This window comes from Ixodes scapularis, unplaced genomic scaffold, assembly GCF_016920785.2.
Source record: "Ixodes scapularis isolate PalLabHiFi unplaced genomic scaffold, ASM1692078v2 PGA_scaffold10__122_contigs__length_95168666, whole genome shotgun sequence".
In the NCBI taxonomy this organism is placed as follows: Eukaryota; Metazoa; Arthropoda; class Arachnida; order Ixodida; family Ixodidae; genus Ixodes; species Ixodes scapularis.
Window position 1 is genome coordinate 32336239 of NW_024609836.1, and position 22516 is coordinate 32358754.

A 22516-nucleotide genomic window follows, 5' to 3' on the forward strand; every position below is an offset into this window, starting at 1 on the left:
TTATCATTATCATGGTCATATAGAATATTGATATATATTTATTTAAGCTCAAGAAAGCCGCGACGCTTCGGAAAGGCAAGTCGCCCATACCGCGAAGGCCTGCGGTGCCGCGTCTAAAGATAATAAATTTCTATTGTACAAGTTAAGTAAAAAATAAATAAAATTGTGACGATGGTTTAAATGGAGTTTGTGGACGAGCGCGAAGGGTTGATGTTGCGGCTGTTTTTGTCCCTCATCATAGGTGCAGCTGCCATAGTGGCGGTCCCGAGAGGGAACCATGCAGGCGTTCGGAGCACTAATGGTACAACGCTGTACCTGATCATATAACTACGTCACTTGCCACTTGTAAAAGGTCCCTTGCGATGCAAAGCTGCCCTTCAAGGCCTTTGCACTGACCCTGGCCTCCCTGTGGATGTGGTAGTTGAGGTGGCCATCGTGCTTTACTACAGAGCACGAGAAAATGACCACGATGACGGTTCTCGATTGTAAGGGAACATGAGTATTGCATGCTTTTTTCGCCTTGAACACGCGGATTTCGAACCGCAAAAAAAGGTGATGTCACCGATTTTGTAAGAACTTGTCCGGGGACATGTCCGCCGTGAGAATACACCATTAGGGTGCCGAAGCAGCACCACTATCAGCGAGGCGCACGACGTGAAGGACCGACAAGGCGATGTAGTTCGACTTGGTTCTGCACCTCTGGGCACCTGAGTGAAGGGGAGAAAGCCAAGGACCTCAAGGGAGAGACAGTTGAAGACGCAATGTAGAACATTTCCAAGCCCGTGTAGTTTGCCCATATAGCGGAGCACTTCGACGACCTAGACGCTCTCAAGGACCGACGGGTCCTGTTGGAGACAACCAAGGACGGCACAGAAGACAGCATGGCCAAGTGCGATGGAAAATGACAGGTGGAGGCCGCTGCCCAGAACCACCTGCGTGGAGACCTGGGCCTGGTGCTCAAGACCAAGGCTCGCCACCACGCCCTCGCCGCCATGTTGGATGATCCCTACGTGTTTGAGCACAAGCCCCTTGCGCTACAGTACCAGGTGCAGTTCTAAGAAAAGTTAGGGCGCAAACGAACTGGGTGAAGATTCAACATAATTTCCGACAAACACCTCAAAATGGGGAAAAGACGAAGGACAACACAACGCACAGAGTCCAATATTTCAGTCTCTGTGTGTTGTGTTGTCCTTTATCTTTACCCCCAGTCTTGGGGGTTTGTCTTAAATTATACGGTTCCCCAAGGGCCAGGACTGCGGTAATGCCTATGTGAAGGTCCTTCCTGGCATGGAGGAAAACGGAGACCTGCGTCAGTTCCACAACAAATGCCCCATACACCATCATGTTAAGGCCCGACAAATACGGCACGGACCACAAGCTGCATTTCATCTTCCGGCACCGGAACCCCCGCAACGGCAGCTACGTGGCACTGCTGCCGTTGCAGCAGTGCCACGCAACGGCAGTGCGCAACGGCAGTGCTGCCGTTGCGCAACGGCGCAACGGCAGCACTGGAAAAAGTTCGACGAACAGGTCAAAGACATGAAGCCGCACCTCTTCACTCTTGTGTTGAACCCGGCCAACCCCTCCGAGATCTTGTTGGACCTGCGTAGTGAGGCCATAAGCAGCTTCCTCAAGGGCTTTGAGCAGGCCGTCAACCCGCTGGTCGAGGTGAAAGATACGAAGATGGTGGAATAGCAACCGCCGGAATCTCTTTCATGGCGTACATTTTACCTCAGCATAGCGATGCACAGTGGAACGCGCGCAAAAGCAGCTCTAGTTTACCCGCAGCCTAACGCTTGTTCTAACGTAGCGGGTTCGCTCACTGTGGGCGTCCCGGCATCTAATGACCAGACCTCTAGCGCCGTTCTCTCATGTGGCATTCCATGCGGCACACGACGGCAAATGTAAATCAAGCTATCGAACATGTGTCGCCATCTGTGCTTGATTTATGAAAACTGTGATTTGCCTTAACTGCACGGGAAATGTTTGAGATTATTGAGTTTTAGAATAGGGGCCCCCAAAGTTTGGGTTCCCCTAAGAAATTGGGGAACCCAAAAGCAACAAGGTTGTTATCAACGGCTAATAGAATATGGGTTTCGCAACGCAGCGCAGAGCGCTTACATTTCCCGCTTGCAGCGCCAATGCGGCTAACGAGCGTAATAATAAAAGGGACAAATATTAAAAAAAAAACGTAGAACATATGCGCTTACCAATTATATTTGTTTACAAATAATATTTAAAGTAAACCCCAATCAAGCCTGCTAAAACAATAGACAATCTAAAATCAGTATAAATGTTGTTGGCTGTATTCAGCCAAAACAATCCAATCCGTAGCCCGTTCTAATTTGGCGCTCCTTCTTAGATTTTTTGGGTGTTCGTATGCGCTTTGACCGTCTTTCGCCGAAGATTTAAGCCTTCGACTATGCCGAAACTGAGAACGAACGCGAGCGAGCATACTCTTCGAGTAGGTGCTCTATTTAGATCTGAGCTGGAGCGACATTGAAGCTGCAGGTATCGTGCCCCTAGAGCACTATGTAGCTCCTTCGGAGCAGAGTAGCGTAGGGTGCCTACATGTCTGTCTGTCTCAGGGTGAAGACATCCATTGTTGCACTGAATGTGCCAGCGCATGACACACTCGCGCACTCGGTGCGTGACTTGGGCGACAAAATGGCGTCTATGCATTAGCCAAAGCTGCGCGCTCGAGCTGAGTAACACCGTATTGCGCGCACTTCAAAATGCATAAAAAAACGATTGGGCGTGAAAATGTCTGAGATGTCACCACTCAAGCAAAAGCGCGCGTGTGTATGAAGGCACTCTAGAGTAGCGCAATCTAGAACGCCCCCTTTCGGTGACTATACTTTGTTTCACGTTATGTACGAGCGAAGTCAAAGCTACAAGCGCGAGCCCAACGCTCTGAGCGTTCCTGCTTCGCACGTGCGCTCGTGCACTACAGTCGCTGTCACAAGCAGCATGCTCGCGCTTGTAGCGTTGGCTTCGCTCGCACATAAGCTGAAACAAACTATAGCGGCGAACGCCCGGGGCTTCCAACTCCGATCAGAAATGCATGGGGAACGTGAGAAAATCGCTGTTTCTTCAATATTGTGGGGATGTACGGAACGTCAATAGTTTTTGACATAATAAAGAAACATTTTAGAATAATTTACGCTAAGTTGCGTGCCATGTAAGGGCGTAATTTTTTTTTTTTAATTGTTTGAGCGGCATCACGCAGCAGACGACGCGGCGACGTCACGGAGACGTCGCACCGTCCACGTGACCCGCTCCGGCCAACCCTAAAAGTCCATCTCCGCTGCGTACAAAAATCGTCTGCTTCAAACGCCATTGCCTTGGAAATTGCCTTCTCAAATTTTTAAAAGGCATCCGATATTATGAAAACTTTGATAAAGTGTTTAGTGCTTAACCAACTTCACGACAGACTAGTTTCGAAAAGTGTGAACTTGGCGTTTATTTTTTAATCAGTCGTGTTGAGTCGATTTCCATGTATTCTCCCATAGGGCGGGTCCCCTCCTGGAACCCTCAGTACCACGTGACTCGCGTCGGGCTGTGCTGTCGGCCATGTTCTCGGCGAAACACGCAGATCAAAGGATTGCGCTACTCTGCTCCGTAGGAGCTATACAGTGCTCTACGTGCCCCGAACGAAATCCACCCGGAGCCACAGAGTAGCAATGCGTTGCCATGTCAACGGTTACCGCGTCTCTTTAGGCTTAGGAACGGCCAGAACCAGGGACGATATTTAAAATAGGGCGAGCCCCCCGCTCATTCTTTGCGACTTGAGGAAGACAAAGTAAAGCTTTCGCAAAGCGAAAGCCGGTTCCACTCTTCATTGGCAGATGAAATTTGCTAATACTGCAGCGACCATGACGAATTTGCTCTGAAGCGAGCGGAAAGGGCGCCGTCATGTTTGCCGACGCAACCCGGCCCCAAGCATTTCGGGGCCCCACGCTCTTCCCCGAATCCTGCGTTGGTGACGAGCGCCAACCCAAAACCCCAAACCGAGTTTGGGCTCTGCGCACGCGCAGTGGTGAGCCCCTATTTCGTTGGGGCCCCCAAGATTTGGGGCCCCCTATTCTACAACTCTCTATTGAATACTAAACCTTCCGTGCAATCTAGCAATATTTAGTTTCTAGAAAATGCATATCGAAAGATACTTCGTAATTTAACGTCTCGTAAGTTTCATTATTTAACGGGATTCAGTTTTATGGCACAAGGAAAGTTCTTTTTTAACTTTATATCTTATTTTAATATATGCCCTCTTTCTAAAAATAATTCTTTACTTTTTTATATATTATATCCAGCATAATGTCTGTTAAAATATAAATAATAAACTAACAAGTAACAATAAACGCAATATTGAGACATTAAAGTATGGGCCAAGACCACTTTGATTTGATATATAAAGTAATAAATTCTAAAAAAAATAAGCAAAACGCCTGCACGGTGTGGTGGCACCTTAATTAGAGAAACACATGACTCTTCGCGAATTTTATGAGCGTACGACTTCAGTATTGGAGTACTCGATTCAGCCTTCTAGTCCTTCATAGATTTTAGAGAATGATAGCTCCGTTGAGTTCGCTTCACCGTTAGCAGGCAGCGAAGAAACGTCTCCGGCACTGGTGTCGCGGTTGCCGTTTGACCCGTCCTTCATACACACATTTTCGCTTGAGCACAATGCGTTTACTTGAGTCAGACGGCTGCAGAATATTTCGAACAGCATTCGCGATAAGTTTGTACACACAGTTGCGTTGAAGCGCGGTGAACTGCTGTCGAGACCCAACAAGAACGCGCTCTCGTCGCTCGCACTAATGTGATTGCTGCACCATTGGCTCCGAACTGAGCCAAGGTGTTTACCGCGCTACGTCTTCCTACATTTCACTAAAATACGTTGATTTTGCGCCAACATTGCGCCAAAACATAATTTAACTTCATTACTAAAAATACAGTTGAGGCCCCTCTATACGGTCCAGTCGCTACGGTAGGTGTGTGGGAATTTCCTGAACCTTCGAATATCGCTTTAAGTAACGTAATGCTCGATTTAATATCTGTGTTAAACACCGACAGTACTCGAAAGTCTCGCAATATTTCTCGCATTCGTGGACTCTTCTAAGAGGCTAGTTAGTTTCACTGAGTGCACTTCTCGCCGCTCTTTGGCGCACTTCTGAGAAGCGAGAGCCGCGGACGTACACATGCCATTAACCGAAGAGCAAGCCAAGAACGCTGCATAACGGAAACCCCTTTTAGAAGCCGACAGCGCATTCCATAACCGAAGACATAGTCGTGCTTAAGCTCGCCGGTGACTTTTATGCATATCCATTTTTTTCTGCAGCGCCTCGACGTTCTTTGTTGTGACACTCGAATCTCACAAACAATCGAATGGTTACACAAAAGGGAACGATTGAATATCCCATGTCGACATCCATGCGATTTCGACTTTCGAGCCCAATGGCGGCAGCCACGCGACAACAGTCTGCCTTTGGGCCAAAGCGGTAGTTTCGTTTATTTCGTTGTAGATAATATACAAACCTGCAATCCCAATCTCAAGAATAAATTAAAGATATGGCAAGCTTTTTATTATAAAACACAAACTTATACCAAACGGGTGAATTAAAAATTACATTTCGCAACATTTTGAATACGGTACTACGACTATCACGAGGTTCGAATAGCCGATTCTCTTGAAAGAAAGAAGATTAGAAAAGTGGAGAAACCCAAAAAAAAGAAGCCTAAGGAGAACCCCAACTTCCAGGATTGCCTCCTACTTCTGACGTTGCTGACGTCATTCCTCCAAGCGCTACGGTCTTGCCTCTAGGTGGCCTCGACCAAAGGCGAGAAAGAACAGGTGACCAGGAGCGCGATTACAGGACCTAACACCTCCTAGATAACAAAGCCGTAGTGCTGGTAGATGTCGTCAACAACGAAGGCCAACGCTGGATTCAGATTGGACAGGACGATTGGGTCAACGTGCGGCTCAAACTTAACTCGAAGCCGATCGCTTACACAGAAATCGATTCTGATCTGTGTCCATCGTTCGCCTTCGCTGGTCACCTGCAAAGTCATCTGCTAAAGGGGTATTCACACGAAGCAGAACACCGCGGACGGATGTCGTGACGTCAACATCCCGGGAAACTCCGTCCCCGGCTCCGCCGCGTGCACTTGCGGAGCTTTCGTGCTGTCAGCACAAAGCCTCCGCGCCTCCGCCACGGAGGAAAACGTGCCGCGAGGCGTCAAAAAGGGATGACGTACGTCTCACGTGATGCCCGCTCCGCGGAGGAAAGGGGCGGATTTCTCCTTCGTGTGGATACCCCATTATAGCCGATTCACACGACGGACTGATCCGCCAACGGATTGATCACGTGACGACATATCCGCGGTTCGTCCGTCTCCCAAGCGCATCCACACGAGGGAGACGACGAGCAGTCGCCAACGAGGGCGGACCGAACCTGTTCGCCACCCCACAGTGCCGCGAAACTCCAACATCGCACAGCAGCACCGTTGTCCAAGAGAGAAATCGACGGTTGCTACCGCGATAAAGAATCGTACGCCGCTGCTACGTACAGATCGAGAACAAAACACCGGGACAGGCTTCGCGCGAAGCGCCACTAACTTTACTAACCCAAAGCATGACAGTGACACAGGCATGATCCTGCCCGAGAAAGCTTCGGCGTAGACGCGACGAACTTCTATGCTCGCGGAGGGGCGTTTGGAGATGCCTTCACGCACTCCGCGCTCGTGCACAACACTCAAGCACACCACATCCACAAGAGAGGGCTTGCTCGGTGAAATCCTGATTGGACGTGCAAGAATTATCGCGGCGTCCTAGACTAGTTTTGACGGGAGCTTCTTGACACGAACCCGGAGGAGCACCGGAACCTGCGTCGCGTCAGCCGGACAAAGTTTCTGGAGTTTTTCTCACGCGTGGAACCAAGAATCGTACGACAAAGTGAACCAACAAACGTACAAAACGCAACGACGCGCCATTTTTGTTTTGAACGCACAGAAGCAAAATACCAAGAAAAACATGTACCGTTGCCAGACGAAATGCTTTCCAAGTCAGTCTGCCGCCAAACGTCCGCGAGTGAAAAAGGCGCTCGACTTTATCAGTCCGCGCCTCCGCGGAGGAGGCGCGGATCGCAGGAATCGGTGACGTGCCGGCCACGTGGTACACGGTCCGCGGACGAAAATCGCGATTTGGTCCGTCGTGTGAATCGGCTATTTAAGGTGTATCCACACGACGGACCAAATTGCTGTTTTGGTCCGCGGACCGCGCATCACGTGATCTTACGTCACCTGTTTTTGAGGTCCGTCGGCGGTCCGCGGCCCGCGCTTGTGAGAAATGCCAGGCGCTTTTCTCGCCCGGACCTTGGCGGCGGACCGCGGCGTTTTTAGTATAATTGAAGCGCTAAGTCTGGCAACAAGCTGACTTTTGTCGTTTGAGTTGGAATCCAAATCCAAAGTCGTGTTCTTTTGGCGCCAACTGTTGAAGACGAAAAAGAGGAACCTTTTGTTGTGCGACGATGGCGGCATGTTACGACGATGCAACTGTTTACTGCCTCGCGCTCGTGGAGCAATTCCCCGCTGTGTGGGACAATAGATACATGCCCTTTTCTATTCAGTTAAGTCCTCCTTGCCCTCAATAGTCAACGCCAGGGCCACCGCGGCCAAACGTCTCTTTCGTTCAACCTTCATCTTGGCTCGTTACAAATAGCCTCAAAGCAGCTCGCTGCATGCGTTTGGCGGAGCTGTGAGGCCGAGGGTTAGACCGGCCCGTTTGCTCTGTCGTCTGCTCTTTTGGTCCGCCGTGTGGATGCTCATTGCAGCCGGGCGACCCGCGGGCCGCGCATCACGTGATCAATCGGTCCGCGGCCCGGTCCGTCGTGTGGATACACCTTAAGGGGTATCCTCCCGTGCTCCCGTGCTCCCGTGCTCGTGTAGGGCAAAAAAAAAAAACCGAATCTCCACGTGGTGAATGATGTTGATTGGGGCGAAGCTCTGGTGGTGCTTGTCTGCGTAGACGGTGAGCCGCAGCATGCCGAGCCTTTCGTTCGTTTTCATCCATGTCAGAAAGAGAATGTGTGGTATGGAACGTGATTATATACGCAGTTGAGCATTTGACCGCAGCGTGACATGGATGAAAACGAACGAAAGGCTCGGCATGCTGCGGCTCAGCGTCTACGCAGACAAGCACCACCAAAGCTTCGCCCCAATCAAGATCATTCACCCCGTGGAGATGCGGTTGTTTTTTTGGCTCCACGACCCTCGCCCAGTATGCAACAAACCCATTACAGAAGATGTTATATAAAAAAATGTAGCTCAAAAATAGCCTAGCAGCTTAAAAAAAGACAAAAAAGAAAACGCTGGGTTTCTGCACATGCCTGCATTGTCGTGTGATGAGTGCGGATTGAGTGTCGGAGCTTGCAAAGAACCAGACCGACCCGACAACGGACGCTTTTGCCTCCTCATGCTCGCAGCTCGTGTGGCAAACGCTCCTCCATCAGCCACGTGACCCCGAAAAAACAGCTGGAAGCACTCTCAAATCTAGGCACACCAGTCTTGGTTGGCGTTGGTAACCACGTGCGTTTCGCACGTGTTTTCGAAGTTGCGCTATTAGGTGCGGGTGCACGACGACCGCGTGCTCGCTTGCTCTTATCAGCACGCAACGAGAAGTGGTTTTATACACGAGAATCATTTTCGTTCGTGGCCTGGGGAAGAGGTCTTTAGTGTTAGACTTTATTTATTTGGCTCTGGAGAGCCGCGGCACCGCGGAAAGGCAGCAGCCCGTTCCATGCATGGAGGTCCGCGGTGCCGCGTCTAGTGAACATGATAATGTGATGAGAATATACATGCAGGTCGACATTACGACGCTGAAAATGAACCATCTAGCCTCGTCTAGGGCGATGCCGCTTGTTCTTCAATTCGCGGTTTTGGTCAGACAAGGTAATACCCCCGTCAGACGGGCTAGTTTAGTGTCACTACAAGCGAGTGCACTTCAACCCGTCGAAACACACTCCAAGTGTGTTGGTGCCACACGGGAAAACTTAAGGCCCGTTCACACGATGCATTTTTCTCGCGCATCCAGTGTCGCGAAACGTAGTTTCGTGAAACGGTTGCGCCGTCTGAACGAGTCCGAAATGGACGCGCGCATCTAAAAAAAGTTGCGCGCACACCTCGCTTCTGGAACGAGCTTTTGCTGAAACTTTGCCGAGTCCTGTCAATCATTCTGAGAGCGCCGCCAATGGCCGCTCAGAAACGCTCTCACGTGGCCTTTGAGGGGGGAGCGAGCTGTTTGAGAAGACCACTTCACTGTCGGTGTTGTAGCCAAGCCAAATCCGAAAAAAAAACACAAAAAAAAAACGAAACCACGAACGATGGATACTGCCGGCGCTTGCGTAAGCACGTCAAGCACCACTGAAGAAAAAGTGAGTAGCATATCGGAAAAAACTCCAGCGATGGACGAAGACGTAATTGGTGATGATGATAATTCGTGTCTATTTTTAGTCATAATTAAGAAATAAAACCTTGAGACAAGGAAACAAAAAGGGACGTACACAGTACCGTCTCAAAACCAGCACACCGTATAGCTCTCATTTACTTTCACAACAGACTTCTTCTTTGTCAACCTCCATCCAAATTATACGTATTCAACAGTAAATAAAGTAAATGGCAGTAAATGACAATTCAACAACTACTAAATGACAATTTAAGAGTAAATTAAGTAAATGGAAGTAAATGACAGCTGTATGCTGTGCTGGTTTTAAGACGGTGGTGTGTATGTCCCTTTTTGTTTCCTTGTCTTAAGGTTTTATTTCTTAATTATGATTGTTCACCAGCTCGCCTGCGTTTTGACTCTTAGAATGTGGCGGGAGATGGAGAACACGACGCTGAATGGCTAATGGTGATGATGATGATGTTGGCTTTGAACTGAAGCGCCACTTTATGGTCAACACGCAAACTATTTTCGCGAGTCTAAACGTCATCGTTGTTGCACGTGAAGCGGTACGTGTGAACGAGCACATTTCGCGAAACTTGGGTGTCGCGAAACTGTTGCGCGCCTAAAAGATGCACCGTGTGAACAGACCTTTAGTGTCACTCCAAAATGATGGCAATAACGATGGGTAAGCAATGGGCACGCAAAATGTTACAGTGCATGCGCATTTTTTTCATAAATAACCTTGTCGTCTTATTAGAAACACGTTACCACACATTGTTACGCTAAATAACGAGCTTTGATCCAAATGTGAATCCAATTTAATCATTACGATCAGCCATTACACGCCAGTGATACACGTCCGCCAACGAGGTAGAGGGGCTTAGAGCGATAAACCGGGGTTCCGGTCTGCACTCGAAAGTGACCCCCATAAGGCGGCTGCCATTGTACGCAAATTTGACCACTCGTCACATGACCGAACCAAATGCGTGACGTCACAGGAAAGATGGCAGCGCCCATGCAGCGGCTGGCCCCAGCTGGGCCGGAGCTTGTCGGATGCTTTGTTGGTTGTCATTCGTCTCGGCGAGTTGATTTCAGGCGCAGAAGCCGTCATATGAGGCCGGTCGACAGCGACTTCAGAGTTCAGCGTGGTGTCTGACGTAGGTACAAGGTGAAAATACGGAGGAACGGTGTGCATTTCGCTGGTGACCGACGGCGATATTGCCACGGAAGAGACAATCTGCCCTACGTTGCTCGCACCTCGGATTGATTCGGATACCGCTAGGATAAAATTTAAGGCGACGTTTCTGTGCTCTCGTCGACCGTCGGAACCTTCGAGATCTGCAGTAAAGCGTGTGCAATGTATGGATACACTACAGTTTAGCGACGGAAATTGTGTGAGTCGTGCTTGGCAGTGTGCAATCGTGGTGTCGCTTCGTTCAAATGCCCGAAGGCTCACTTTGGTTGTGCGGTGCACCGCAGAGCTGCCTTGCCGCTTGTAGTTCCCGTGCCGTGCTAAGTGATACTGTGCTGCTTCCCAAATTGTTTCGGCGTAGACGTGCTCTTTTACGAAGCACAAGTGTGCGGCGCGCCGAAGAGCTGCCTTCAAGCTGGTAGTTCCTGTGCCGTGCTTTAGGTGATGCTGTGCTGCCTACTAAATTGTTCTGGCGTAGACGTGCACCTTCACTGAGCACAGGTGTTGCAGTTGGTATTGAGTCCGCTGGTCTGTCGCACGTTTCGTCGAAACCAAAGTTTCAACACTCGTTACGCGAATTGCAAGCTGTGTGGACATTTCATCGCGCGCGTTACCTACCCAGTCCACCCATTCACGCCGCTTTGCGACGGCAGTCTGCAGCGGCTCATTACCAGAAAAGTGGTCTCACATCGATTTCAGTTCAGCTCGTCCACGGCAGTCGCCAGACACCGAAGGAGAGGATTTATTCGGACAGAATGCCACTAAAGCAGTGCAGCTTCTTTAGTGGTCAGGATAGTCTCTTTTCTGTCTGTTTTGTTATATTGTCTCGGATGCTTGCTCCAGTCCTATTTTCTATCAATATTTACTATTCTGGAAAGTTCCAGGCCATGCTCAGCTGTCATTGTATGTTCTGGTGGAGGTGCTGCGCACTTTACCCATAGCCCTTCACTCTGTGTGTACCCTGGCGGCTCCTCAGCCGAGTTGCCCGATAACAAGACACGGGTGGCACATTATCCCGAGTCTTAAACCCCCGGCGAGCCGTGAACCAAGTCCTATCCCGAGCCCAGCAGCAAAATTGCAAGAGGAGCGAGTACCACAAGGGCGAAACTCGGAAATACACCACGAAGAACTTGAAATCCAAGCCAGGCGCTGCTACCAGCAAGAACCAACGTAATTAGGTCTTTTGCCAGAAAAACCGAAGCTGACTAAGCCAACAATGACAACCCTGTCGCAGCAAACCACGTTCGCTACCACCATCGTTTGCATGCCCGTCGCACCTCGCACTCCGATGCCCTTTCACGCAACATGCACAAGACGTCGAGGGCTGGATTGAACAATATGACCGTGTCACCCGCCACAGTGGGTAGATGGACAACCAGCTCCTGCAGAACCTATACTTCTCGTGGAAGAAACTGTGAGGCACTGGTTTGAGAACCACGAATCCTCCTTAACGTCGTGGGAAGTTTGCAAGACCGAGCTGAAGTGCATGTTCATCAGCCAACATTGACAAGAGAGAGCCGAATTCCCGATTCTGTCCAGGACACGGCCCCAACGAGAGCGTCACCACCTTCGTGGAGGATGTTTTGCTTCTGATCGAGCACCCACGCCAACCCTGATGCTACAGAAGACGAGAAGCTAAGAATCCCATGTTCCTCATGTGAGGGACACCTTCAGCAGCCTTGTCCGCAACCCCCCGACAACAGTCGAAGGGTTCATATCAATGCAGCTTCCAACATTGAATGCACACTGCAGGCCCGAGCACGTCACTATTAAAAACGCCCCAACGTCGCGACACTCAAGTCGTCCAGCTGCAACTTCGACGTCAGCCCCCCAGGCATCCGTGACATCATTCACAACGGTGTCCGGGAGGAGATAAGGAAGCTAGTTCCTGCCATCAGTTGCCCGGCTTTAATCTTGATCGCCGAGATTTTTTCAGAAGTTTGACAGGCATTTCAACTGGAGACTTCTTCGAGCGAAGCGGCATCTGACGAAACGAGGGCGACTTATGCCACAAAGTCACAACGACCACCACCGGCTACCTGTTACTATTCAATGCCAATTCAACGAAATACCCCAATGCCGAAGCATTCCCAATATCGAGAAGAACCAGTGTAGGTCCACGCTGAACAAAGTACACCGAGGAAGACGGAGGTACTGCGAATGGCCAACCGAAAACCACTCTGCTACCACTGCATGAGGCCGACCTTGTCTACTGGAAGTGCCCGTACCAAGGAATTGGCTTGCAAGGGTTCGTGCCGAACGACCCTCGACCACGTCTTGACGAGCGTTCGGGGAAGATTGAGGATTATCTTCGGCGGTCTTTGTCCCTGGTGCCGACATTACCCCGAAGCTCGTGATTTACTTCATCTGGACGGGAGGTAAGCACGACAAAGCAGGTGAGCGGCAATGCAAGGAGAGTGGATCTGGTGTCGGTTGTCGCCCGAGGACAATACCTAATAATTTGCTGACACTAATTATCTGTGTCCACGCCATGAAGCACACAATTTCCAACTTTGAGGGAGAATGCCGCTTAGTGACCTTAAGAAATAGAATGGTTGGTTTCTCTCAAAAGTGGACTGCAAGCATCACGAGACTTCACTTTGCCACACAAGACTTGCACAAGTTGCAGTGGTCGTGGGATGCACAATAAATCTCCATTACGAAATGGAAGTGAAATGGCTTGGATAGCAAACATTGTTGCCAGCTATCAAGTCAACGGTACAGCAAAAGGCACAGCCATGTAACCAATACATGCCCGAGCTTGCTGCATTGATGCAGAAAACTACCAGGAAAATTTTGCGGATTAGAAGCCAGCCCTGCAGCTTCAGTGCATCAGATGTCAGTAGGCGCACATGACGTATGATTACAAGACGGCATCAGTCGGTTAAAGTTGCTACCCAACCAAACTGAACACCGACGTGCCTGGAGCGTCATCCCACAACAAGGTTCACAGGTATTACGATTGAACGCCTGACAAGAGACTGTCGCAGAAAGAACTCGTTCTAGAACCATTAACTAAGAATCAATAATTATGTAATGCAGTGGAAGTAAACATTTGATACACTAACCAGATAAACCTATTTCCGCTTGCCTTTATGCCTTGAGAGTTTATACACCAAGAATTGTGTTCACCACACGCGCAGGTCCTTTTGAGGACACTCGCATCTCTGACCCTTCAATATTAATTGATGGGACATACCAGACTGGCAGACTTGTTGCATTGGGCTGCACTCATTCCACTTTTCCTGAACACACCTCTGAGCATATACCTTAATCGTATGTGTTGATGCATTGTTATATAGCAGGACACTTCCTATACGTAGACCCTTTGTAGAAACCCATCAAGCAACACAACTGTTGCCATTTTTTTTCGGTGTAAAGCACACAAATGGGCCCCAGTCCACGTCAAATGCTAATGCAGCATTCGAGTCCAATGGGTGCTGAGCCGAGTTCACAGTGATAGCGGACGTAACATTCTTGTCGAACAAATGACCAAAGTATGAAAGCCTGGGGTAATTAGAGTAGTAGCTACTGTAATTTGTTTCATCACAATTTGGCCAACAGCAAAGGCTACAGTCTCGGTGAGCCAATATGCACGTTGGAGAGAGGCACATGACAACATGTCATTCAGAGTGCTTGTCTGCACAGATTTGTCACACACCTTCGCTCTGTCTCTCTGATTGGCTCGAGGGGGCTGTGGCGGTTGTCCTTTTCCAGGTTACAATGATACGAAGTATAGACAACCCACACTTTTCAAAAAAAGGCTATTGAAGAGACCGAAAGGAATGGTCAACATTTTTCAACAAGACTGCTCTTCAGGCAAGGGATGAACAAATATGAATCATCTTATCCAGGTAATTAGACCAAGTAAATAATTGACTGACTAATACAATGCAGTTTTGATGAAAAAAAAGTATTGCTGCAATAAATCCTACGAAAGAGAAAAAAGGTGCAGTTAATCTATGCATACACCAAAACAGTTGTTGTTATTGCAAGTCGAATAGCTTTGAAGCAGGTGCCTGCAACGATTTATTCCTCCCCACACTCAATAAAACGTCATCCTCGTAGCTGAAAATGAGTGTGCACTTCGCACTCACCAAAAAAGGAAGAAAGGCGATCGAATGTAGAATCGCCGATTAGCACAAAGGGCGCAGGAGCTTGCTCGTTAAAAGTTGCTATGGTTATTCGGTGACGCAGGCCTGAAACAACTTCCCCTAGGCCCTAACGCGACGTATACCTTTCGCGTCGATTCATAGCCATTTCAATGTTCAAACAAAGCTAAGAGAACGCGAAAATTTCATGCTAAAAGCACTCAAAGTTCTATCGATCCTCGAATACATCCCGGAATCCGAGCACCGGTACGGCGATACGGCTGATGCTGTCTTACAGGTGTTAATATCCATATGATCCAGAGCGATCTTGCGCAAAAAGGGTATAAAGTCTCAATCCTTCATATTTTCACAATATACCTGCGTCAGCGAGCACGAAAAAGCCCGAAATCGTCGGAAAGCCGCTGCACATCGCGGCTGCCGCTCACCGAACAAACTCGCATCCGCCAGCTCTGGGCGCTGCCATCTTACCTGCGACGTCACGGCTCTTGTGAGGTCACGTGACGAGTGGTCACATTTGCGTAAAACATGGCGGCAACCGGGGGGGTGCCACTTCGGAACTTCCGGTTTATCACTCTAAGCCCCTCTACCTCGTTGACGTCCGCACACAGGTACGATAAGACGCTTTGCAGCAGCTGTGCATGGACGCCGCCATAACTGACCTTCAGTTTCTGTTTCCTCTTATTTCGTTTATTTCACTTCATCATTACCATAGCAAGCCAGGTTATTGCCATATTAGATTCATCTGAGTCCTTTTCTAAAGCATCGGCCTTTGTAGAGGATCATCAACAAGCGTTTCAATTGCTCGGCATCTCGGTAAGACAAGAGAAGGTCAGCAATGGCGGCTGTAATTTGGCGCGTGTGTAAAGCGTCTATACTCTGTTTCAAGCTTATGGTGTACCGTAGGAATGGCTACAAGCGCGAGCTCTTTGCTGTAGGGCCCATCTCGGCGGCACAAGCCGGCACAAGAGTAGCTCCCAACGCTATGAGCTCGCGCTTCTATCCTTGTTCGCGGTACAACATGAGGTGCAGAAGATAGCGATTGAACCCAGCATTCCTGGGTTCGGCAGCGCGAGCTTTCGCTCCGCGTGCTCCAAGCTGGTGTGCGTGAGCCCACTGGCCACTCGCCACTCGCCATAACGAAACATCATCGAGTGTGTGGAGGACGAGCTGGAGCGTGATATCCGCGATGTTGGACAGTGGAAGCGCGTGGTTGGGGCACATTTCTTCGTGAGAGCCCAACTTTTTCAGATGCGAGGCAGCTGGACCTGGATGCCGACGCACAGGCAAGAATTTCAAGTGGCATCGATCAGCAGCTGCAGGCGATGCCTTCACCATAGCCGCCCTCGTGGCCGACAACCTAACCGTGATCAGTCGAGAACGGTGAACTTTCCAGAGGAACGAACGGTAATTCGAAGACACCTTGCGCCATTTGGGCGAGTTCCATTTCAAGCAATCCTATCGCGTCTCTCCTGCCACCTTCAGATTCCTGGCGGAGTCTTGCAGGTGCCTCCTGGCCGTCGCTGCCCGTTGCGCAGGGGCCAAGGCTGGAAACTAGATTCTCCGCTTGTTTTTCTACAATGCACTACTCTCTTGCCAACAGAAAACAAGTGCGCATCTAATATTACTCCTAGCAAAATAATACCAATTTTACGCGGCGTTAATTTCTTCCATTATTTCTACTCCTTGAACACTGCTATCGAGATTACACACTCGGTCTACCGAAGCGAGCGTAGTGTGCTCCCCGAGCTCACTTCGTTGGAAGTGTGTTCTTCGGGCAGGGCTGGGGATCAGTGTTGCGGAGTTGACACTCCGGAGTTGGAATGATTCCGGAATCATTCCGCATTTTCACGACCTTGGAATGGAATGGGAATGGAATGGCGGCAGCGTTGAGTGGAACGGAATGGGAATGGAATTAGGTGCCTTTTGCCCGGAATGGAATGGGAATGGAATGGGCACGGTTCTTCTTTTTTTCTTTTTTTTTAATGTTTACGGTCAGTTAAACCGAGCCAGTCAACGAGTCAGTTGCTCAGAAATAAAAGGAGGAGGAAACTGCTAGCCCGCGTGGAGCCCTAACAGACTTATAAGCAAAAGAATAAATGCAATACTACAAACAAGCGTCAAATCGAAGAGCAAAGGGGGGTAACGTGGCGCCTTTCACGGACGCGCAGGCATCGGGCTTCGATGGCGTTACACAAGAGCGAAACAAGAAACCAAGCACCAAGCAAAAAAAAAAAGGGAGCGGCAAAGAAAGAAACCGCCATGCACAACTCCTCATCGTCCTTCTTGTCATGCTTTTTTTGTTGTGGTTGCGACGGTCTGTAGAATGCACGCGCGCGCGCAGACTGAGATCTGGGAGCGGGAGCGACTCATAACTCGCAGAGCTCAGATAACTCGTTGACTTGGGCGCCGCCGCAAGATGATCAGGTATTGTTTTCTTATAGTTCGAGGAGCGTTGTTTAGCATGCAGCCAACCCTGCTGCCTTCCACGTTCATTCGTGAGCACTCCTTTGAATACGAAATCTGGGTTTGCTTCGGCATTAAAACAAAGCAAGATTCACTTCCCTCTTCTCCTCTTGCACTTTGCTCCGAGGCTTGTTTTTTTATACTGCATTTGTAGTGTAAGTCCGCCTTTTACTTGGTCTTTGTTCCGATGCTTGTTTTCTTTGTTATATGTTTTAGTGGGCAGGGGTTACAAGCAAGCTAGCGGATTCCCGCTCATTTCCTTTGACTTTAGTCTCTGCATACTTCGTTTCACCTTGCGATGGACTGCTGCGGACGCTACGAGTCACCCTAGGCAATCCAGCACCGTGAGCGAGACTGCAGGGTCACGCGACACTCAGAAGGCACTGGATTGGTTTCGATGGTTTTCGTGCTGTCTGTTGAGGCCCATCGTAAGGTGAAGTAAACTATCGTCACCGCTCTTGGTGTGACCAAACTGACAAGACCTGCAAAAAGACCGTCCCGCGCCAGACGAGGCGCAACCGTTGCTGTGAGGGCAACTGAGAAGGAGAGCTGGGTGCTAGCTGCCACTGAGGTTTTGGCTTTCGCGCGTATCGGCTGTCCGGTCTGCATTCGTGCTCCTTGGCCTGGACCCTGTCTGAAGCGGTGAGAAGTCAGTTGGACGGTAGTGTAGAGGAAACACGGGGAATGTCAATTCAGACGGTGCGTTAATACCCCGTTAATTGTATCTTGATATGAAGAGCTTTGTCAACGCTGACTGCCCGACCCGTCGCCACAACGCGAAAAGCCGACACCGAGGTAGAAGAATGAATCGGTTGGTGCCGTCTGCTGCCTGAAACCGCCACTGGATCAGCGCGAAGAGGAACATCTCAATTCGTACGAGAAGACAAGATAAATACAGATCGAGTCATAGCATCGTGGAAGACATTTTTAGACATTAGTCGCGAAGAAAATAAACAAGCTGCGCGCTGAAAGTTGTGAAACGAAACTATACACGGTGCAGTCGGCGTATATCATCGAACTTTATACGCCATCTGAAGAGGAAACACGAGAATGAGTATGCGAAGGGTGGAAAGGGGCAGGCGAATCAGCCAAAAATTGAATTGAATACGATAAGAAATATCGAGATTCGTAAAGCAAGCGTGAACTTATGCTTTTAGAACAGGTTTCATGACATGGTCTATACGGTCCCTCGTGCTGCGCCGCAGAGGTTGCATTTTGTCAGCAGATGGGCTCTTGCCGCTGTGCACGGAGTCGCTTCCAGCAGTGTACTAGCCGTGTTGCTGTATTTGAAGAATACAGTAATATAGCTTATTTCTGCGCCACGCACGAACTGGATATTTTTATGGTCTTATCAAACGAACACGCTGGCCGCGTATGTTTTAAAAGTCAAATGCAAAAAAGTTAAAAAAAGGAAAGAAAATGAGTGGATTTAAGTTTTGCTGTTTGTTGCGAGCCACGTGGTCGCGAGACCGATGTCCTAAAGAAGCATCGACATATCAAGGGGCTTTCTCTATGTTTAAAGTTCATTGTAAATAAACACTTTGTGCCACCAGCGGTCCGCTTAGTAAAATCAGTGCTTTTTTTGGGAATTTTGCTTTTTTTTTTTCTGCAATTGTCTCTGCATTTGATAATGTCAGCTTTATGCTGCTTATGCCGGCAACACAATGTAGCTGTCAAGTGCCAATTTTTACGTTTAGGAATTAAAGGAATGGAGTGGAACGATTCAGTCATTCCAGGAGTGGGAATTGAAAGGATTTGAATTATCGAAAACTCTAATTCCCCTGAATGGAATTGGAATGGAATGGGGGTGCCCATTCCGCAACACTGCTGGGGATAGAGTTCAGGGTCACTGAGTTCTCCAGCGCGAGCTTTCTCTCCACGTACTCCGACCTGGTGGGCGCCAGCCTACTCGGCCACCGATAGCCCTTAATAGACACGTTAAACAAATTAGTCGTTTACAATTCACTGTAAAGCCGAATTCGAGCGCAGCTCTTGAGGAGGAGGGAGGAAGGGTACGAAGGGCAAAGTATGCCAGCTGCTCCCCCTCCGTACCCTCCCATCCTCCCTCTCCTGTTCCCATCCCACTTAGCGTAAAAATTTCGCTAAATTTCCCGCTAAATTTAGCCGGAAAATTTTCCCGCTGAATTGACTTGTGATGTCACATGACACGTCGTCTGAAATTTTAAGTGTGACGTCATGTGACGTCACACTAAATTTAGAGGAAAAATTTTACCCCTGTGACGTCACATGACGTCACACGGGTAAAATTTTTCCTTTAAATTTAGCGGAAAAACTTTCCGCCAAACTTAGCAAAAACTTTTACCGCAAAATTTAGCGGGAAAATTTTACCCTCGTGACGTCATTTTAGGAAACAGTCCTTAATGCAACGCGCGATTACGCCGACGCAGCTCAACTCAGAAACGGGTGCCTAGGAGCTGTGCTCTAAAACTACGTTACATTAATTAAGATAAAGAACAAAGCATATCCAACTTTGGCGTTCCGATTCGTTCCACGGAACTTTACGAGGAGGCCCTGACACTGCCTAATCAGATCATAATTATCGTGTTGTCTTGAATAGTTATACACTGAAACTAAAGTAGGCTCTATCATTCTCTGCTAACCAAGATAGCCATGAATGACTGACTTTGTCGTCGTTTTTTATCAATTCACCGCTGCGCTAATCTTGATTCAGATCAGCCTAAACTCCAAGTCCACCCCACTATTTTTTGGAATGCCACTCTTCTACATGTCGTCTCTCCCATGAATTTCTTTTTCTTTATAAAATAAAACTTACTCTTAGTTTTTGGTTTCTGTGTTATGTTTTACTGTTGAAACACTCCTATTGATGCCACGCACTCGATCGAGCGAAGTGAGTTGGCCAAACTCATTCCAAACCAAGTGTGTTCCTCAGGAAGGATCCGTGTGGCACACTACAGAAATGACACTAAGCGCGAAGTGCATTCGCTTGTAGTGACACTGAACTAGCCCGTCTGACAGGGGTATAAGTTTCGATTGGTGATCGCAACCCTTGCGGCTATGTGCCACCATGGGCGGGACGCTGTTTTGGTACCATGCGGGTTACCGGCTACATACAGTACCTGTGGTCACCGACAGTTTAGAAAATGCAAGGCGTGACTTATGTCTGCTCTTCTTCGGGAACCGTCCTTCGGGTGTCATGACAGCCAGTGCCGTGTAGTCACGTGACATCGCAATTTTTCCTCTAAATTGAGCGAGAATTCTGTTTCACGTGACGTCATGCTATCACCTGCCGTCACACTGTCACGTGATGTCGTGGCTTCACGTTACATCAAAATGCCACACGAGTGCCGTCCGCTGAATTTAATGGTACGTAACCCTAGCAGCACGGATTGGCCAATCATTGGACAATGCCTGGCAATAGTCATTCGGCCAGTGGCCAGACTACGGCCAGACAATCCAATGGCTGGCCATTGGCTGGACAATGGCTAGACAATCTTTCTGGATATTGGCCAATGGCCAGTGGCCATCAGCCAGCGGCCTAGCATTGGCCGTTCAATGGCCACCCTTTGGGCATTGCCCAAAAGACAATTGCCAGCCAATGGCCAATGCTTAACCAAAATCCGCGCGGCTTTAAACATTTACAAAATGAAAACTCGGGCAGTGTAACGGCGTGCAGCTCGAAACCAGGCTTTTTTTTTTTCTTTTTTTTTGTCATCAACAGGTGAAAAGAGGAGACGCTCAAGTGCGAACTGGCGGCGGGCTCGAACTTTCCTGCCTCGGCACACTTGGCCAAAAAGGTCATGTGTGATATTCGCATGACCGATCTCGATTTTTAAGAATGCCCCCGACCCAAGATCGAGGTCTCCTACGGTAGTGGAACGACTGCGGAGGACGTTGTCAAGCCGGACGGTACGCCGAAGGTCAAGGTCAGAGAAGGGCAGCGGCAAAGACGGAGGTGGCTTCAGTACGACCTCCACGATCTCGGTCATTATGGCAGCGCTATGCGTCGCGCTGTTTCCAGTGAAGCAGACGCTGCTGCGGCACTTAAGTTACAACTCTGGTTAAAGAGGAACCATGGGATACTTACGGAAAATTAATACACACCACAAATAAAATGAGATAAGTGTATTGCTAAAATCCACTGAATGTGAATGTGTTTATGCTACATTTTTTTTTTTTTTTTTGTAACCAACGCGCTAGTTTTGTGGATAAGTTCGATTTGACTTCCGGACACCAGCGGCCCGCCGACAAGGCAAAGGGGACTCATATTTCTCCTAACCATTTAAGGTGAGCAGCAAACAGCTCAGGTTGTCTACCACTTGGGGGCCATCCTGCCCCCCCCCCCCCCCCCCCCCGTCACAAGCCATCTAGGATCATCTGTTAACGCTGCTGACAGGGTGACATGAAGGCCTTCTGCCCTGCACAGACTGTGAATCCCGAGCTGGTCGAAACGGATAGCAGCTCACGCTGTCAATGCGGACTATGTCGCTTCAATGACCACTCAACGAAATTTCTAGGCAAGCAAAAGTTGGGAGCTTCAATAAGCCGCAAGACCACCAGCCCCATTTGCTTCACGGGGCGCTCTGATCTTGACAAAGAATCAATTCCAAACCCTTGCCAGAAAGGAGAAAATGGAGGAAGAATATTAATGCTGCTGGCCCGAAACGAACGATGAGTTACTACAGCCCTTATACGCTGAGATTGTGCGCCTCACCAAACAACGCCAGCGTTCGTCGCGAGCGACAGCTAAAGTGCTCTGTTCGCCACAGTCCATATTCAGCCGTGGTCACTCCTCGTCAACACACGGGGATGTAGTGGGCACGTCAACCCTCACCTGCCCACAAGGCAAGGGGCTCGTTCGGCAACTCAGCCAGCCTCGTCTGCACGAAATGACAACACTAGTGACGCGGTCACTCAATTACTCCCGGTGGTCCAATTACTATAAACACTCTCACACGATGAATCACTGGAATTCACTCTTCCACAGACGTCGTCCTCAGGTGTCTGCAGCATTGAACGGATCAGCAGTAGAGCTCCTTCTTCTGCTAACTCCTCACATATTGCAGTGGAATTGTCGTAGCCGCCAAATGTTTGCAAAATAGCTCACTAGAATTTTGTACCATGTTATTAACCCATGGCTCATCCACTTAAAATACATCTGCTGGACCTTATCCGTATACCGACCTAATGTGGCTATGATTTCCCTTCCATTCCGGATTCACGGCATTTAGCAGCCTCTAACTTCAAGCCGTCCAGGCCTGGCAAAGCGACTATTTATGTTAGGCATAACATTGTGCTCGCCGCCATAGATTTGTCAAAATGGCGCAC

The 22516-nt window shown here is 49.0% G+C and overlaps 1 pseudogene; it reads left to right on the plus strand.

The window, feature by feature from the left end:
* Positions 1-761: 761 nt before the first annotated feature.
* LOC120849954 lies at positions 762-1695 on the plus strand (annotated as a pseudogene).
* The last annotated feature ends 20821 nt before the right edge of the window (positions 1696-22516 follow it).